At 46.0% G+C, this 20,358-nt stretch overlaps 1 protein-coding gene across 6 annotated transcripts in view; it reads left to right on the plus strand.

Annotated features, from left to right (window-relative positions):
• The window catches only part of LOC129843505 (LHFPL tetraspan subfamily member 3 protein-like), a 63,847-nt gene that overhangs the window by 31,218 nt on the left and 12,271 nt on the right, over window positions 1–20,358 (plus strand). The window lies entirely within an intron of this gene.

Genomic DNA, 20,358 nt, shown 5'->3' on the forward strand with positions numbered 1-20,358 from the left:
AGGCTGCTAGGCTGCAGGAGGCATTATGTTGCTGGCTGGTTCAGTAGGCTGCTAGGCTGCAGGAGGCATTATGTTGCTGGCTGGTTCAGTAGACTGCTGGGCTATAGGAGGCATTATGTTGCTGGCTGGTTCAGTAGGCTGCTAGGCTATAGGAGGCATTATGTTGCTGGCTGGTTCAGTAGCCTGCTGCAAGCATTATGTTGCTGGCTGGTTCAGTAGGCTGCTAGGCTGCAGGAGGCATTATGTTGCTGGCCGGTTCAGTAGCCTGCTGCAAGCATTATGTTGCTGGCTGGTTCAGTAGGCTGCTAGTCTGCTGCAGGCATTATGTTACTGGCTGGTTCAGTAGGCTGCTAAGCTGCTGGAGGCATTATGTTACTGGCTGGTTCAGTAGACTGCTGGAGTGCTGTAGTCATTATGTTACTGGCTAGCTCAGTAGGCTGCTGGAGGCATTGTTTACTGGCTGGCTCAGTAGGCTGCTGGAGGCATTGTTTACTGGCTGGCTCAGTAGGCTGCTGGAGGCATTATGTTGCTGGCTGGTTCAGTAGGCTGCTGGAGGCATTGTTTACTGGCTGGTTCAGTAGGCTGCTGGAGGCATTATATTGCTGGCTGGTTCAGTAGGCTGCTAGGCTGCTGGAGGCATTATGTTGCTGGCTGGTTCAGTAGGCTGCTGGAGGCATTATGTTGCTGGCTGGTTCAGTAGGCTGCTGGATGCATTATGTTGCTGGCTGGTTCAGTAGGCTGCTGTTCTCCTGCAGGCATTATGTTGCTGGCTGGTTCAGTAGGCTGCTGGAGGCATTATGTTGCTGGCTGGTTCAGTAGGCTGCTGCAGGTATTATGTTGCTGGCTGGCTCAGTAGGCTGCAGGAGGCATTATGTTGCTGGCTGGTTTAGTAGTCTGCTGGGCTGCTACATGCATTATGTTGCTGGCTGGTTCAGTAGGCTGCTAGAGGCATTATGTTGCTGGCTGGTTCAGTAGGCTGCTGGAGGCATTATGTTGCTGGCTGGTTCAGTAGGCTGCTGCAGGCATTATGTTGCTGGTTGGTTCAGTAGAGTGCTGCAGGCGTTATGTTACTGGCTGGTTCAGTAGGCTGCAGGAGGCATTATGTTGCTGGTTGGTTCAGTAGACTGCTGCAGGCATTATGTTACTGGCTGGTTCAGTAGGCTGCTGGAGGCATTATGTTGCTGGTTGGTTCAGTAGGCTGCTGGAGGCATTATGTTGCTGGCTGGTTCAGTAGGCTGCAGGAGGCATTGTGTTACTGGTTGGTTCAGTAGGCTGCTGGAGGCATTATGTTGCTGGCTGGTTCAGTAGGCTGCTGGAGGCATTATGTTGCTGGCTGGTTCAGTAGGCTGCTGGAGGCATTATGTTGCTGGCTGGTTCAGTAGGCTGCTTGAGGCATTATGTTGCTGGCTGGTTCAGTAGGCTGCTGGAGGCATTATGTTGCTAGTTGGTTCAGTAGGCTGCTGGAGGAATTATGTTGCTGGCTGGTTCAGTAGGCTGCTGGAGGCATTATGTTGCTGGCTGGTTCAGTAGGCTGCTGGAGGCATTATGTTGCTGGCTGGTTCAGTAGGCTGCTAGGCTGCAGGAGGCATTATGTTGCTGGCTGGTTCAGTAGGCTGCTGGAGGGATTATGTTGCTGGCTGGTTCAGTAGGCTGCTGGAGGCATTATGTTGCTAGTTGGTTCAGTAGGCTGCTGGAGGAATTATGTTGCTGGTTGGTTCAGTAGGCTGCTGGAGGCATTATGTTGCTGGCTGGTTCAGTAGGCTGCTGGAGGCATTATGTTGCTGGCTGGTTCAGTAGGCTGCTGTTCTGCTGGTAAATACATAATATATGGACAGTAAGGGGCTTCAGAAAAAGCCTTCTAACTCCTCTCTCTCTCTCTCTTTCTCTCTCTCTCCCTCTCTCAACCTTTCCCCTCCCTTTCCTTCTCTCCCTCTCTTTCTCTCTCTCTCCGTCGTCTGAGCTCCTCGATCTCTCTCTCTTTCTCTTTGTTTCTCCACTAATCTCTCTTTCTTCTCCCTCTCTCTCTCCCTGGAACAACAAAAACAAGAATGCTGAAGGGAATGTTGGCAGCGAGACTGAGGGTTGAGTTTGCCTATTACAAACTGGTCAATAATATTGATCTGTTTTTGAGTATATGGGGTATTCAGAGGCTGTTGTGTTTAGTTACTGTGGAGGAGGAATTGGAGTTGTGTTTTTAATGGATGTGTAACTATGGTTTTGAATGAGTGTTTATTGTTTTGTGGGTTCCCAGACCCAATAAAAATTATTTAAAACTCACAACTCTGTGTCTCTCTGTCTCTCTCGGTCTTTCTCTGCCTCCTCTCTCTCTCTCTCTGTCTTTCTCTGCCTCCTCTCTCTCTCTCTCTCTGTCTTTCTCTGCCTCCTCTCTCTCTCTCTCTGTCTTTCTCTGCCTCCTCTCTCTCTCTGTCTCTGTCTTTCTCTGCCTCCTCTCTCTCTCTCTCTCTCTCTCTCTCTCTCTGTCTTTCTCTGCCTCCTCTCTCTCTCTCTCTCTCTGTCTTTCTCTGCCTCCTGTCTCTCTCTCTGTCTTTCTCTGCCTCCTCTCTCTCTCTCTGTCTCTCTCTGCCTCCTCTCTCTCTCTCTCTCTCTCTGTCTCTCTCTGCCTCCTCTCTCTCTCTCTCTCTCTCTCTGTCTTTCTCTGCCTCCTCTCTCTCTCTGTCTCTGTCTTTCTCTGCCTCCTCTCTCTCTCTCTCTCTGTCTCTGTCTTTCTCTGCCTCCTCTCTCTCTCTCTCTGTCTCTGTCTTTCTCTCTCTCTCTCTCTGTCTTTCTCTGCCTCCTCTCTCTCTCTCTCTGTCTCTCTCTCTGTCTTTCTCTGCCTCCTCTCTCTCTCTCTCTCTCTCTCTCTCTCTCTCTCTCTCTCTCTCTCTCTCTCTCTCTCTCTCTCTCTCTCTCTCTCTCTCTCTGTCTTTCTCTGCCTCCTCTCTCTCTCTGTCTCTGTCTTTCTCTGCCTCCTCTCTCTCTCTCTCTGTCTTTCTCTGCCTCCTCTCTCTCTCTGTCTTTCTCTGCCTCCTCTCTCTCTCTCTCTGTCTTTCTCTGCCTCCTCTCTCTCTCTCTCTGTCTCTGTCTTTCTCTGCCTCCTCTCTCTCTCTCTCTGCCTCCTTCTCTTTCTCTATGTCTCTCTCTCTCAATTCAATTCAAGGGGCTTTATTGGCATGGAAAACATATGATAACATTGCCATAGCAAGTGAGGTAGATAATATACAAAAGTGAAATAAACAATAAAAATTAACAGTAAACATTACACTCACGGAAGTTCCAAAAGAATAAAGACATTACAAATGTCATATTATGTATATATACAGTGTTGTAACGATGTACAAATGGTTAAAGTACAAAAGGGAAAATAAATAAGCATAAATATGGGTTATATTGACTCTGTCTCTGTGTCTCTCTCACTCTCTCTGTCTCTCTCTCTCTCTCCCTCTCTCACTCTCTGTCTCTCCCTCTCTCTCTCTCAGTAGTTGTGCTCTCTCCATCTCTGCATCATTTACAGCAGCACATCTAAGGAGCCATGAAATGGGATTATTATAGCACAGATCCCACTGTCCTTTGTGGAGCACATTCTATGCAGCGCTCTCTGTTTAAAGAGCTGTGACAAACCGCCACACACGCACACGCACGTACAGACACACGCACGCACGTACAGACACACGCACGCACGTACACACACACACGCACGTACAGACACACGCACGTACAGACACACGCACGTACAGACACACGCACGCACGTACACACACACACACGCACTTACAGACACACTCACGCACGTACACACGCACACACACGTACACACATACGCACGCACGTACAGACACACGCACGCACGTACACACGCACACCCACGTACAGACACACGCACGCACACACATCTCTCACTGCATATGGACTGCCATTACATCGATGCTCGTACACACATCTCTCACTGCATATGGACTGCCATTACATCGATGCTCGTACACACGACACACACCCCTCTTTGTCTTTGTACAAAATGGAACCGGCCTCCCGCCGCCATTGTTTTTAACATAATTAGTCTGGCGGTGACACAACGTCTTTGTGCTGGTAAATAAATGAGCGTGTTTACTTAAAAGACAGTGTCCCTAGGAACATACGTATTCACTGGTGTATGAAACGCCTGAAGGCTGTCAGAATGGTATCTAAGATAAAAACAAAACATTTCTCTGGATGACAAAATTGTTGTATTATTTGGGGGGGGGGGGGGGGGCACAGATTTCAATGTTGATCCCTGTGGACATTTGCATTACTTTATATATATATGTATGTGTGTATTGTCTCCCTAGTGTGGTTCATTAGGTGTGAGTTTGTTCCCTGGTATGGAAACTAGGGGCATTTCTCTCTAGACTGTTGAAAATGTGTTGTCCTCCAGACACCGTGAGTCCATGTCCCTGTATCCACCTGGTGTCTGGCATGGGATGGCCAGTCTAGGACCTGCAGGTACTGGCTTCAATGAGTCTGGCTCTAGAGGATGACTGCATGAGTAAGATCCCAGAGGCTCCATGGTGCCAGCTCTAGACTGTGGGGGAGTGGGAGCTGGTGCTGGGTACCGGGAGCTGTGTGACTCTATTGGTTAGAGCCTGGATGTAGCAGTGACGTCAAGGTCATGGGTTCAATTCCCTCAGGGATCACAAACATATATACAGTTGAAGTTGGAAGTTTACAGTCACCTTAGCCAAATACATTTAAACTCAGTTTTTCACATTTCCTGACATTTAATCCTAGTAAAAATGTCCTGTCTTAGGTCAGTTAGGATCACCACTTTATTTTATGAATGTGAAATGTCAGAATAATAGTAGAGATAATGATTTATTTAAGCTTAATCACATTCCCAGTGGGTCAGTAGTTTACATACACTCAATTAGTATTTGGTAGCATTGCCTTTAAATTGTTTAACTTGGGTCAAACGTTTTGGGTAGCCTTCCACAAGCTTCCCACAATGAGAATTTTGGCCAATTCATCCTGACAGAGCTGGTGTAATTGAGTCAGGTTTGTAGGCCTCCTTCCTCGCACACACTTTTTCAGTTCTGCCCACAAAATGTTCTATAGGATTGAGGTCAGGGCTTTGTGATGGCCACTCCAATATCTTGACTTTGTTGTCCTTAAGCCATTTTGCCACAACTTTGGAAGTATGCTTAGGGTCATTGTCCATTTGGAAGACTCATTTGCGACCAAGCTTTAACTTCCTGACTGATGTCTTGAGATATTGCTCCAATATATCCACATTCATTTTCCTGCCTTATGATGCCATCTATTTTGTGAAGTACACCAGTCCCTCCTGCAGCAAAGCACCCCCACAATTTAACAGATTTCCCCAAAGTCTGATCCAGGAACCCATGTACCTCCTCTAGATTGTAAATTGAGTCGTCACCAGCTGCTATCTTATCAAAAGAGATATCCATATCCTTCTCCTGATCCTCCTCAACTGAGGCCACAGACCCCTGACTCCCCTCTACCACATCCCTCTCAACACTCCCCACTTGCACCCCATCACTCGTACCAGGCATCTGCTCCACTACCTGGGAGACTAGCTCCAACTGAACCGCCTCCTGTACCCCATTACTCATACCAGGCATCTGCTCCACTACATGGGAGACTAGCTCCACATGAACCCCCTCCTGTACCCCAGTACTCGTAGTGGGCATCTCCTCCACTACCTTAGAGCCTAGCTCCACATGAACCACCTCCTGTACCCCAGTACTCGTACTGGGCATCTCCTCCACTACCTGGGAGACTAGCTCCACATTAACCCCCTCCTGTGCCCCATTACTCGTACTGGGCATCTCCTCCATTACCTGGGAGACTAGCTCCACATTAACCCCCGCCTGTGCCCCATTACTCGTAGTGGGCATCTCCTCCACTACCTGAGAGCCTAGCTCCACATGAACCCCCTCCTGTGCCCCATTACTCGTAGTGGGCATCTCCTCCACTACCTGAGAGCCTAGCTCCACATGAACCCCCTCCTGTACCCCAGCACTCGTAGTGGGCATCTCCTCCACTACCTGAGAGATTATCTCCACATGAACCCCCTCCTGTACCCCATTACTCGTAGTGGGCATCTCCTCCACTACCTGGGAGACTAGCTCCACATGAACCCCCTCCTGTACCCCAGTACTCGTACTGGGCATCTCCTCCACTACCTGGGAGACTAGCTCCACATTAACCCCCTCCTGTACCCCAGCACTCGTACTGGGCATCTCCTCCACTACCTGGGAGACTAGCTCCACATGAACCCCCTCCTGTACCCCAGCACTTGTACTGGGCACCTCCTCACCAGTCTCAGGAACTGGCTCTTCAGATCCATCCTTACCTTCTACAACAATGTTTTTCTGCTGCATAACATTTCCCTCTAATACAAGTTGCAACTCCGTGCCCTCAACACGGATAACTTGTTCCTCAGCAACAGGTGCTTGTGGCTTCTCTACCGCTGTCGGCCCACCTCTCCCTACATCAGTGGGCCCAGGCGTTACGAGGACCACCTGCGCCCCTCCCTCTGCCTTGTCCCTTGTCGGGCAAGCATGTCGCTTATGGCCAACATCCCCACACTCAAAACATCGTTGACTACCCGTACCAGCATGAGGCATATACAGTCTATTGTCATACTTGACTTTAAACGATAACTTCAAAGTCTGCTCCGGTGAGTCCAAAAACATAAACACCTGTCGCCGAAACGACATAACCTGTTTCAACGCCGGGTGTTTGCAACCCAACGGGACAATCTTAATTGAACTTGCAAACTTCCCAAAGCGCAATAACTCGCGCTCCAATAGCTCATTGGGAATAAACGGCGGTACATTCGAAATCGTTATCCTTGTTGACGGAGAAAAAAAGCGGCGTAACTTGAATAAACATTCCTTTAAGAAGTACGCCATGCTCAACCATACGATCAACAAGACTCTCTTCTTTAAGAAGTACGCCATGCTCAACCATACGACCAACAAGACGCTCTTCTTTAAGAAAGACCACCACCGCTTTATTCATCCGTGACGCATAATGTTAGGGTTGCGTCAATTCAATCTGGTATAAGGACAAGTATGACAATGAGTCACTAATTGTATGCTATGTATTTTTTATTAACTAAGTAATAAATGGCAAATGCAACTTTCGTATATACGGGTTCACTGCACCACCCCGCAGGGTGGAACAAGGAACTGACTTGTTCCTGACAAAGATATTATCATATACTCATGACAGAGATAGTTCCCGCTTCCGAGCCGGCCTGTCAGAGTAGAGACTGGGCGTGGTTTAGACTCACCCAGCCTATCGCCGGCGCTCAGGCTAGTCCTAGCGTCTTTCCGCTCTTTGGTGTCCCGTCGCTGTTGCTGTGTAGATTACGCTCCCTCACCCCAGAGACTGAGGTCAGACAGCTCTGCAACATTGTCTGAGCTATTTGCACCTGTATACAAAAGCACACTGTTCTCGCTCAAGGCTAACCACAGCTTCCCAGCACACTTATCTAGGGCTAACTGTTACTTCCAGCACACACACACAGACACCCAGGCACCCAGGCCAACAGTTGCTGATATTCAATCACATTGAGTATTCAATCACAATCACATATAGTATTGGGTTGTAGTGCATAAATCAGAACCTCACAATAAGCAACGTTCTCATATCCGACCTTCTCTCCTACGGCGACCAGAAACTCCTCCACCGTGACAGTAGCTTCAGTAACACACCTAAAGCCGTGTCGAAGTGACAGGGACGGCGCCCCCACCCCCGCCAAAACCAGGGTAATTTCGACACGAGAAACAATATACGTAATTCTACCACAACAACTAAACAAAAATAATGATAACCTTAATGATAACCTTAAACCTTAACCTTAAAAAGATAGCACCAAGAAAAGGAAACGTAAAAGAAAAACCAGGATATCTAACTCTACACAACACTCACACAATTCCCAGCATGCACCAAACACTCCCAGCATGAAGAGAGAGAGAGAGACAGAGACAGAGAGATGCTTACACACACAGATGCAGACCAGTGAGCAGGCATAGGCACACACACACACGCAAACACATGCATGCGACCAGTCACACAGACATACAAATGTGAGCGTGCAGGCACTCACCATAAGCATGCACAGTGATTGCACACACAGACATGCATGCACATGCACACACTCACGACTAATACACATGTACATAGGCACTCACCCTCACAGGCATACTACACCCTCAGGTATACTGCACCCTCAGGTATACTGCACACCCAGGCATACTGCACCCTCAGGCATACTGCACACCCAGGCATACTGCACACTCAGGCATACTGCACACCCAGGCATACTGCACCCTCAGGCATACTGCACACCCAGGCATACTGCACCCTCAGGCATACTGCACACCCAGGCATACTGCACACCCAAGCATACTGCACCCTCAGGCATACTGCACACCCAGGCATACTGCACACTCAGGCATACTGCACACCCAGGCATACTGCACACTCAGGCATACTGCACACCCAGGCATACTGCACCCTCAGGCATACTGCACACCCAGGCATACTGCACACTCAGGCATACTGCACACTCACGCATACTGCACACTCAGGCATACTGCACACCCAAGCATACTGCACACACCCCATCTCACGAGACATATAATATAATCATCCATGCTCTAATACTAAACAAACACACTTACACAGACATGCAACCACACCTCTACCAAAGCCATGGAACGCCTGGCAGATACAGAGTGGATTTGCAAACATAAGATTTACATTAACAAGATAAACCCTCTGTTCCCCATGTTGTGCTGCCTGCAATCTGATATGATGAGCAATGGACTGATTTCTATCGATGTGTGTGGACCACTAAAGAATTCCATTAATATCTGAGACCATTGGTGCTTTCAGTCCAAGTCACATGTTGCCCGCTGGGTACTGTCCTCTCCTCTCTAAATGACACTGCATGTTTTAAAAGGATTAGTCCCTTTAGACAACATGAAACAACATGACAACAACTCTCCATCTGTTGTCTTGCTTTCAAACATCCCTCCTTCTCTGGTTGTCCTCCCTTCCCATCCCTCTCTCTCTCTCCATCCCTCTCTCTCTCTCCATCCTTCTCTCTCTCGCCATCCCTCTCTCTCTCCATCCTTCTCTCTCTCCATCCCTCTCTCTCTATCCCTCTCTCTCTCTCCATCCTTCTCTCTCTCCATCCTTCTCTCTCTCCATCCTCTCTCTCTCCATCCCTCTCTCTCTCTCCATCCTTCTCTCTCTCCATCCTCTCTCTCCATCCTCTCTCTCTCCATCCCTCTCTCTCTCCATCCTTCTCTCTCTCCATCCTTCTCTCTCTCTCCATTCCTCACTCTCTCTCTCTCCATTCCTCTCTCTCAATTCCTCTCTCTCGTCATTCCTCTCTCTCTCCATCCTTCTCTCTCTCCATCCTTCTCTCTCTCCATCCATCCCTCACTCTCTCTCCATTCCTCTCTCTCTCTCCATCCGTCAGAGATCCCTACTATGGTCCTCCTCCCTTCTTCCCATTTGACACCACACTTATATAAGATCTTTTGAGCCAACGGAGTTTGGTTTTCCCATTCCAGTTTTCCGATGAATCCCAAAAGGTCCCTGTAACCAGCGGAGTGCCTGAGCTCGTTGGGCTGAAGGGTTTGAGAATGAGCCATATGTTGTGTGTGTGTGTGTGTGTGTGTTCTGTCTCATTATTCCCTTCCCTTTCTCCCTTCCTTCTCAATTCAATTTCAATTTAAAAGGTCTTTATTGGTATGGGAACAAAATATGTTTATATTGCCAAAGCAAGTTAAATAAATAATAAACAAAAGTGAAATAATCAATAAAATAAATGAACAGTAAATATTACACTCACAAATGTTCCAAAACAATACAGACATGAGACAGCTTTCATAAGCTGTTGCCGAAACGCGTTCATTTGTGTGTGTGTGTGTGTGTGTGTGTGTGTGTCTGTGTGTCTGTGTGTGTGTCTGTGTGTGTGTCTGTGTGTGTGTGTGTGTGATACACGGGAGCTCTCTTATTGACCTCTGAAACTGTGTGTAGATGTGTTTTGGCTGGCTAGAGCCAGAGGGACTGGGAGGAGAGGAGAAGAGAGGAAGAAGTTAGGAGAATCTCTCTTCTGTTCTTTTATTCTGTTTGGTATGCAGTTAGACTGTAGCTCTGCAGTAGCATATAGCTCTGCTCTCTCTCTCTGTCTGTCGCTATCTTCTCTCTCTCTCTCTCTCTCTGTCTCTCTCCTCCTGATGTCTTTCAGGAATATTAAAGACCGCAACATTACTGTAACAAGCCGCAGTGTGTGTGTGTGTGTGTGTGTGTGTGTGTGTGTGTGTGTGCGCGCACACCCTGGGTAGCTCAATAGCTCCTTTCCCTCTTCTGTAGAACCACAACCATTGTGAGAGGAAGGAGTGGAGGGGAAGGAGAGGAGGGGAAGGAGATGAGGAGAGGAGGGGAAGGAGAGGAGGGGAAGGAGAGGAGAGGGAGGGGAATGAGAGGAGGGGAAGGAGAGGAGGGGGAAGGAGACGAGGAGAGGAGGGGAAGGAGAGGAGAGGAGAGGAGGGGAATGAGAGGAGGGGAAGGAGAAGAGAGGGAGGGGGTGGAGAGGAGGGGAATGAGAGGAGGGGAAGGGTAGGAGAGGAGGGGAAGGAGAGGAGGGGAAGAAGAGGATGGGAAGGAGAGGAGGGGGGGAGAGGACAAAGGAGAGGATGAAGGAGAGGAGAGGAGGGGAATAAGAGGAGGGGAAGGAGAGGGAAGGAGAGGACGAAGGAGAGGGAAGGAGAGGACAAAGGAGAGGACAAAGGAGAGGATGAAGGAGAGGAGAGGAGGGGAATGAGAGGAGGGGAAGGAGAGGAGGGGAAGGAGAGGAGGGGGGGGGGATGAAGGAGAGGAGAGGAGGGGGAGGAGGGGAATGAGAGGAGGGGAAGGAGGGGAATGAGAGGAGGGGAAGGAGAGGAGAGGGGAAGGAGAGGATGGGGAGGAGAGGATGGGAAGGAGAAGAGAGGAGGGGAAGGAGAGGATGAAAGAGAGAAGGGGAAGGAGAAGATGGGAAGGAGAGGCGAGGAGAGGAAGGAGAGGATAGGATGGGAAGGAGAGGAAGGAGAGAAGGGGAAGGAGAGGAGGGGAAGGAGAGGAGGGGAAGGAGAAGAAGAGGATGGGAAGGAGAGGAGGGGGGGAGAGGACAAAGGAGAGGATGAAGGAGAGGAGAGGAGGGGAATGAGAGGAGGGGAAGGAGAGGGAAGGAGAGGACGAAGGAGAGGGAAGGAGAGGACAAAGGAGAGGACAAAGGAGAGGAGAGGAGGGGAATGAGAGGAGGGGAATGAGAGGAGGGGAAGGAGAGGAGGGGAAGGAGAGGAGGGGGGGGGAGAGGATGAAGGAGAGGAGAGGAGGGGGAGGAGGGGAATGAGAGGAGGGGAAGGAGGGGATTGAGAGGAGGGGAAGGAGAGAAGGGGAAGGAGAGGATGAAGGAGAGGAGAGGGGAAGGAGAGGAGAGGGGAAGGAGAGGATGGGGAGGAGAGGAGAGGAGGGGAAGGAGAGGATGAAAGAGAGAAGGGGAAGGAGAGGCGAGGATGGGAAGGAGAGAAGGGGAAGGAGAGGAGGGGAAGGAGAGGAGGGGAAGAAGAGGATGAAGGAGAGAAGGGGAAGGAGAGGAGAGGAGGAGAAGGAGAGAAGAGGAGGAGAAGGAGAGGACAAAGGAGAGGTTGGGAAGGAGAGGGTGGGAAGGAGAGGACAAATGAGAGGAGAGGAAGGAGAGAAGACGTTATACACATCCCCATTCACACTGTATATTAAAGACATTAATACACATCCCCATTCACACTGTATAAAGACATTAATATACATCCCCATTCACACTGTATAAAGACATTAATATACATCCCCATTCACACTGTATAAAGACATAAATACACATCCCCATTCACACTGTATCATAAAGACATTAATACACATCCCCATTCACACTGTATCATAAAGACTTTAATACACACCCCCATTCACACTGTATAAAGACATTAATACACACCCCCATTCACACTGTATCATAAAGACATTAATACACATCCCCATTCACACTGCATCAAGACATTAATACACATCCCCATTCACACTGTATCATAAAGACATTAATACACATCCCCATTCACACTGTATAAAGACATTAATACACATCCCCATTCACACTGTATCATAAAGACATTAATACACACCCCCATTCACACTGTATAAAGACATTAATACACATATAAAGACAATTCCTCTCTAGGTTTCTTCCTATGTTTTGGCCTTTCTCGGGAGTTTTTCCTAGCCACCGTGCTTCTACACCTGCATTGCTTGCTGTTTGGGGTTTTAGGCTGGGTTTCTGTACAGCACTTCGAGATATTAGCTGATGTACGAAGGGCTATATAAAATAAACTTGATTGATTGATAATACACATCCCCATTCACACTATGTAAAGACATTAATACACATCCCCATTCACACTGTATAAAGACATTAGTACACATCCCCATTCACACTGTATAAAGACATTAGTACACATCCCCATTCACACTGTATAAAGACATTAGTACACATCCCCATTCACACTGTATAAAGACATTAATACACATCCCCATTCACACTGTATAAAGACATTAATACACATCCCCATTCACACTGTATAAAGACATTAATACACATCCCCATTCACACTGTATCATAAAGACATTAATACACATCCCCATTCACACTGTATAAAGACATTAATACACATCCCCATTCACACTGTATAAAGACATTAATACACATCCCCATTCACACTGTATCATAAAGACATTAATACACATCCCCATTCACACTGTATCATAAAGACATTAATACACATCCCCATTCACACTGTATCATAAAGACATTAATACACATCCCCATTCACACTGTATCATAAAGACATTAATACACATCCCCATTCACACTGTATCATAAAGACATTAATACACATCCCCATTCACACTGTATAAAGACATTAATACACATCCCCATTCACACTGTATAAAGACATTAATACACATCCCCATTCACACTGTATAAAGACATTAGTACACATCCCCATTCACACTGTATAAAGACATTAGTACACATCCCCATTCACACTGTATAAAGACATTAATACACATCCCCATTCACACTGTATAAAGACATTAATACACATCCCCATTCACACTGTATCATAAAGACATTAATACACATCCCCATTCACACTGTATAAAGACATTAATACACATCCCCATTCACACTGTATAAAGACATTAATACACATCCCCATTCACACTGTATCATAACGACATTAATATACATCCCCATTCACACTGTATCATAAAGACATTAATACACATCCCCATTCACACTGTATAAAGACATTAATACACATCCCCATTCACACTGTATAAAGACATTACTACACATCCCCATTCACACTATCATAGACATTAACACACGAACAGTGTCAGGGGATGTGAAAGAAGTTGTGACAAAAGTTTTGTGGGTGAGGAAGTGGAGGGGTGAGGAAGTGTTCTATTATTCATGTAGAAATGCTTTCTGGGTAATTTCACCTCTTTATTCTACTGCCGCAGAGTCACCTCGCACACACACACCCCTCGGAGAAGAACCTCATTCAAATTGAAGATGAGGAAAATTCTTCCCCCTAGGCGGAAACCAAACCGCGATCGAGAAGCAGCTACTAAATATTGAAGAGGGAGAGGCAAGGGGGCGACAGCCAAAGTCAAATCTGTGTGTGTGTGTGTGTGTGTGTGTGTGTGTGTGTGTGTGTGTGTGTGTGTGTGTGTGTGTGTGTGTGTGTGTGTGTGTGTGTGTGTGTGTGTGTGTGTGTGTGTGTGTGTGTGTGTGTGTGTGTGTGTGTGTGTGTGTGTGTGTGTGCGAAGTTGCAGAGAGGGGGCTATGAATAAGAACTCATGTAGCAAAACAAGACACTAACATGCTGGCTCAGTCCTAACTGTCAGTTCACTGTCCATCATAGGAGATAGAAGATAGACTGCAAGGCCTTGGAAGAAGGATTTCCTACCATCAACCTCCTGTTACTCTGAGCTTCTGGCATATCTTTTCAGCCTTGTTGTTTCTTGCTGCCTCTGATGTTGTTTGTAGTTGTTTTCTCTGCTATTTCCTTGCAAGCTGGCTGTTACGTATACACCGGGAGTCAGGAAGCAGGAGTCTGCTATTTCCTTGCGAGCTTGCTGTTACGTATACACCGGGAGTCAGGAAGCAGGAGTCTGTTATTTCCTTGCGAGCTTGCTGTTACGTATACACCGGGAGTCAGGAAGCAGGAGTCTGCTATTTCCTTGCGAGCTTGCTGTTACGTATACACCGGGAGTCAGGAAGCAGGAGTCTGCTATTTCCTTGCGAGCTTGCTGTTACGTATACACCGGGAGTCAGGAAGCAGGAGTCTGCTATTTCCTTGCAAGCTTGCTGTTACGTATACACCGGGAGTCAGGAAGCAGGAGTCTGCTATTTCCTTGCAAGCTTGCTGTTACGTATACACCGGGAGTCAGGAAGCAGGAGTCTGCTATTTCCTTGCAAGCTTGCTGTTATGTATACACCGGGAGTCAGGAAGCAGGAGTCTGCTATTTCCTTGCAAGCTTGCTGTTACGTATACACCGGGAGTCAGGAAGCAGGAGTCTGCTATTTCCTTGCAAGCTTGCTGTTACGTATACACCGGGAGACAGGAAGCAGGAGTCTGCTATTTCCTTGCAAGCTGGCTGTTACGTATACTCCGGGAGTCAGGAAGCAGGAGTCTGCTATTGCCTTGCAAGCTTGCTGTTACGTATACACCGGGAGTCAGGAAGCAGGAGTCTGCTATTTCCTTGCGAGCTTGCTGTTACGTATACACCGGGAGTCAGGAAGCAGGAGTCTGCTATTTCCTTGCGAGCTTGCTGTTACGTATACACCGGGAGTCAGGAAGCAGGAGTCTGCTATTTCCTTGCGAGCTTGCTGTTACGTATACACCGGGAGTCAGGAAGCAGGAGTCTGCTATTTCCTTGCAAGCTTGCTGTTACGTATACACCGAGAGTCAGGAAGCAGGTGCAGAAGGTCAGTTTCATAACGATAAATGCAAATTAACAAAACATGAGAAGAACATGAATCAAAAGCAATACTACCTAGTGACTGATGGCTTCTGAAATGAAGGGAGAGTAATCAAGGAATTAATGATGTCCAGCTGTGTGTAATGATGAGGTCCAGGTGTGGGTAATGATGAGGACCAGCTGTGTAATGATGATGTCCACGTGTGTAATGATGATGACCAGGTGTGTGTAATGATGATGACCAGGTGTGTGTAATGATGATGACCAGGTGTGTGTATTGATGAGGAGCAGGTGTGTGTAATGATGAGGACCAGGTATGGGTAATGATGAGGACCAGGTATGGGTAATGATGAGGACCAGGTATGGGTAATGATGAGGACCAGGTATGGGTAATGATGAGGACCAGGTGTGTGTAATGATGATGTCCAGGTGTGTGTAATGATGATGTCCAGGTGTGTGTAATGATGATGTCCAGGTGTGTGTAATGATGAGGACCAGGTGTGTGTACTGATAAGGACCAGGTATGGGTAATGATGAGGACCAGGTGTGTGTAATGATGAGGACCAGGTGTGGGTAATGATGAGGACCAGGTGTTTGTAATGATGAGGACCAGGTGTGGGTGATGATTGTTGACAGGGTAAACTGGCGAGAGAGACAGAGACAGTGATCCCACCATTTATTTATATATAAATATATATATATTTTGTATATACATATATATTTTATTTTTATTTTTCGATATGTATACTTTGACAATGTAAGTAATAATGAACTTGCCATGTCAATAAATTAAATTGAATTTAATTGAATTGAGAGAGAGACAGAGAGAGGGTTAGAGGGAGAGACAGAGAGTCAGAGAGAGAGTCAGAGAGAGAGACAGAGAGACACAGAGAGACAGAGAGAGAGTCAGAGAGTCAGAGAGTCAGAGAGACAGAGAGAGAGTCAGAGAGACAGAGAGAGAGAGAGAGAGAGAGAGAGACAGAGAGAGAGAGAGAGAGAGAGAGAGAGAGAGAGAGAGAGAGAGAGAGAGAGAGAGAGAGAGAGAGAGAAAGAAAGAAGAAATCAGCTCCATGTAACTGAAGAATCCATAGACTCTAACCACTTCTGGGAAAATTGGAAAACACTAAACAAACAACAACACAAAGAATTATCTATTCAAAATGGATATGTATGGACAAACCACTCCTCCAATCTTTTGGCTCTATAACAAATAACAAAGAGCAAAAACATATACATGATCAAATACAAACGTTAGAATCAACTTTTAAAGACTACCAGAAACCCCTGGATTCTCCAATTACATTGAATGACCTACAGGACAAAATACAAACCCTCCAAACCAAAAAGGCCTGTGGTGTTGATGGTATCCTAAATATACAGACCACAAATTCCATTTGGCTATACTTAAACTCTTTAACATCATCCTTAGCTCTGGCATATTCCCCAATATTTGGAACCAAGGAATGATCACCCCAATCCACAAAGTGGATATGTGTGGGATATGCATCAACAGCAACCGTGGGAAAATCCTCTGCATCATCATTATTAACAGCAGACTTGTACATTTCCTCAGTGATAACAATGTTCACAGAGAGAGAGAGAGAGAGAGAGAGAGAGAGAGAGAGAGAGAGAGAGAGAGAGAGAGAGAGAGAGAGAGAGAGACAGAGAGAGAGAGACCGCTCACCAACCAACAATTCACAAAATAGGACAAACACCAAATTGAGACTCTGCATGCAGAATTCTGCAAGAATATCCTCCGTGTACAACGTAGAACACCAAATAATGCATGCAGAGCAGAATTAGGCCGATACCCACTAATTATCAAAATCCAGAATAGAGCCGTTAAATTCTACAACCATCTAAAAGGAAGCGATTCCCAAACCTTCCATAACAAAGCCATCACCTACAGAGAGATGAACCTGGAGAAGAGCCCTCTAAGCAAGCTGGTCCTAGGGCTCTGTTCGCAAACACCAACAGACCCCACAGAGCCCCAAGAAAGCAACATAATTAGACCCAACCAAATCATGAGAAAACAAAAAGATAATTACTTGGAAAGAATTAACAAAAAAACAGAGCAAACTAGAATGCTATTTGGCCCTAAACAGAGAGTACACAGTGACATAATACCTGACCACTGTGACGGACCCAAAATTAAGGAAAGCTTTGACTATGTACAGACTCAGTGAGCATAGCCTTGCTATTGAGAAAGGCCGCCGTAGGCAGACCTGGCTCTCAAGAGAAGACAGGCTATGTGCACACTGCCCACAAAATGAGGTGGAAATTGAGCTGCACTTCCTAACCTCCTGCCCAATGTATGACCATATCAGAGACACATATTTCCCTCAGATTACACAGATCCACAAAGAATTCAAAAACAAACCTGATTTTGATAAACTCCCATATATACTGGGTGAAATACCACAGTGTGACATCACAGCAGTAAGATTTGTGACCTGTTGCCACAAGAAAAGTTCAACCAATGAAGAACAAACACCATTGTAAATACAACCCATATTTATGCTTATTTATTTTCCCCTTTGTACATTAACCATTTGTACATCGTTACAACACTGTATATATACATAATATGACATTGGTAATGTCTTTATTCTTTTGAAATTTCTGTGAGTGTAATGTTTACTGTTCATTTTTTTGTTTTGACTTTTGTATATAATCTACCTCACTTGCTTTGCCAATGCTAACATATGTTTCCAATGCCAATAAAGCCCCTTGAATTGAAGAGTGAGAGAATGAGAGAGAGTGAGAGTGAGAGTGAGAGTGAGAGAGAGAGAGAGAGAGAGAGAGAGGGGGAAAGTAGATTGATAGTTGAGTGCATTAAGAGCAGGAGAAGACTATAGGAGGTGATGGAAGACTATAGAAGACTATAGGAGGTGATGGAAGACTATAGAAGACTATAGGAGGTGGTGGAAGACTATAGGAGACTATAGGAGTTGGTGGAAGACTATAGGTAGTGATGAAAGACTATAGAATACTATAGGAGGTGATGGAAGCATATAGAAGACTATAGGAGATGATGGAAGACTATAGAAGACTATAGGAGGTGATGGAAGACTATAGGAGGTGATGGAAGACTATAGAAGACTATAGGAGGTGATGGAAGACTATAGGAGGTGATGTAAGACTATAGGAGGGGATGGAAGCATATAGAAGACTATAGGAGATATAGGAGAATATAGGAGGGGATGGAAGACTATAGGAGGTGTTGGAAGCATATAGAAGACTATAGGAGGTGATGGAAGCATATAGAAGACTATAGGAGGTGATGGAAGACTATAGAAGACTATAGGAGGTGATGGAAGACTATAGAAGAGTATAGGAGGTGATGGAAGACTATAGGTAGTGATGGAAGACTATAGAATACTATAGGAGGTGATGAAAGACTACAGGAGGTGATGGAAGCATATAGAAGACTATAGGAGATATAGGAGAATATAGGAGGGGATGGACGACTATAGAAGACTATATGAGGTGATGGAAGACTATAGGAGGTGATGGAAGACTATAGGAGGTGATGGAAGCATATAGAAGACTATAGGAGGTGATGGAAGACTATAGGAGGTGATGGAAGACTATAGGAGGTGATGAAAGCATATAGAAGACTATAGGAGGTGATGGAAGACTATAGGAGGTGATGGAAGCATATAGAAGACTATAGGAGGTGATGGAAGACTATAGGAGGTGATGGAAGCATATAGAAGACTATAGGAGGTGATGGAAGCATATAGAAGACTATAGGGGGTGATGGAAGACTATAGGAGACTAATAGAGGTGGTGGAATACTATAGAAGACTATAGGAGGTGATGGAAGACCAAAGGTAGTGATGGAAGACTATAGAATACTATAGGAGGTGATGGAAGACTATAGAATACTATAGGAGGTGATGGAAGACTATAGTAGGTGATGGAAGCATATAGAAGACTATAGGAGGTGATGGAAGACTATAGGAGACTATAGGAGGTGATGGAAGACCATAGGAGGTGATGGAAGACTATAGAAGACTATAGGAGACCATAGGAAGTGATGGAAGACTATAGGAGGTGCTGGAAGACTATAGGAGGTGCTGGAAGAATATAGGAGGTGATGGGAGAATATAGGAGGGGATGGAAGACTATAGGAGGTGATGGAAGACTGTAAAAGACTATAGGAGGTGATGGAAAACTATAGGAGACTATAGGAGGTGATGGAAGCATATAGAATATTATAGGAGGTGATGGAAGACTATAGGAGGTGATGGGAGAATATAGGAGGTGATGGGAGAATATAGAAGACTATAGGAGGTGATGGAAATGTATAGGAGATATAGGATGTGATGGAAGAGTATAGGAGATATAGGAGAATATAGGAGGTGATGGAAGACTATAGGAGACTATAGGAGGTGATGGAAGACTGTAGAAGGCTATAGGAGGTGATGGAAAACTATAGGAGACTATAGGAGGTGATGGAAGCATATAGAAGATTATAGGAGGTGATGGATTATAGGAGGTGATGGAAGATTATAGGAGGTGATGGAAGAATATAGGAGGTTATGGGAGACTATAGAAGACTATAGGAGGTGATGGAAGAGTATAGGAGATATAGGAGGTGATGAAAGACTATAGAAGACTATAGGAGGTGATGGAAGAGTATAGGAGATATAGGAGAATATAGGAGGTGATGGAAGACTATAGAAGACTATAGGAGGTGATGGAAGGATATAGAAGACTATAGGAGGTGATGGAAGAGTATAGGAGATATAGGAGAATATAGGAGGTGATGGAAGACTATAGAAGACTATAGGAGGTGATGGGAGATATAGGAGAAGATGGAAGACTATAGAAGACTATAGGAGGTGATGGAAGACTATAGGAGACTATAGGTGTTGATGGAAGACTATAGGAGGTGATGGAGACTATAGGAGGTGGTGGAAGACTATAGAAGACTATAGGAGGTGATGGAAGACTATAGAAGACTATAGGAGGTGAGGGGAGACTATAGAAGACTATAGGAGGTGATGAATAATATAGGAGGGGATGGAAGACTATAGGAGACTATAGGAGGTGCTGGAAGACTATAGAAGACTATAGGAGAGTATAGGAGGTGATGGAATAATATAGGAGGGGATGGAAGACTATATGAGACTATAGGAGGTGATGGAAGACTGTAGAAGACTATAGGAGGTGATGGGAAACTATAGGAGACTATAGAAGACTATAGGTGATGGAAGACTATAGGAGGTGATGGAAGCATATAGAAGACTATAGGAGATATAGGAGGGG

This window comes from Salvelinus fontinalis, unplaced genomic scaffold, assembly GCF_029448725.1.
Source record: "Salvelinus fontinalis isolate EN_2023a unplaced genomic scaffold, ASM2944872v1 scaffold_0149, whole genome shotgun sequence".
NCBI lineage: Eukaryota > Metazoa > Chordata > Actinopteri > Salmoniformes > Salmonidae > Salvelinus > Salvelinus fontinalis.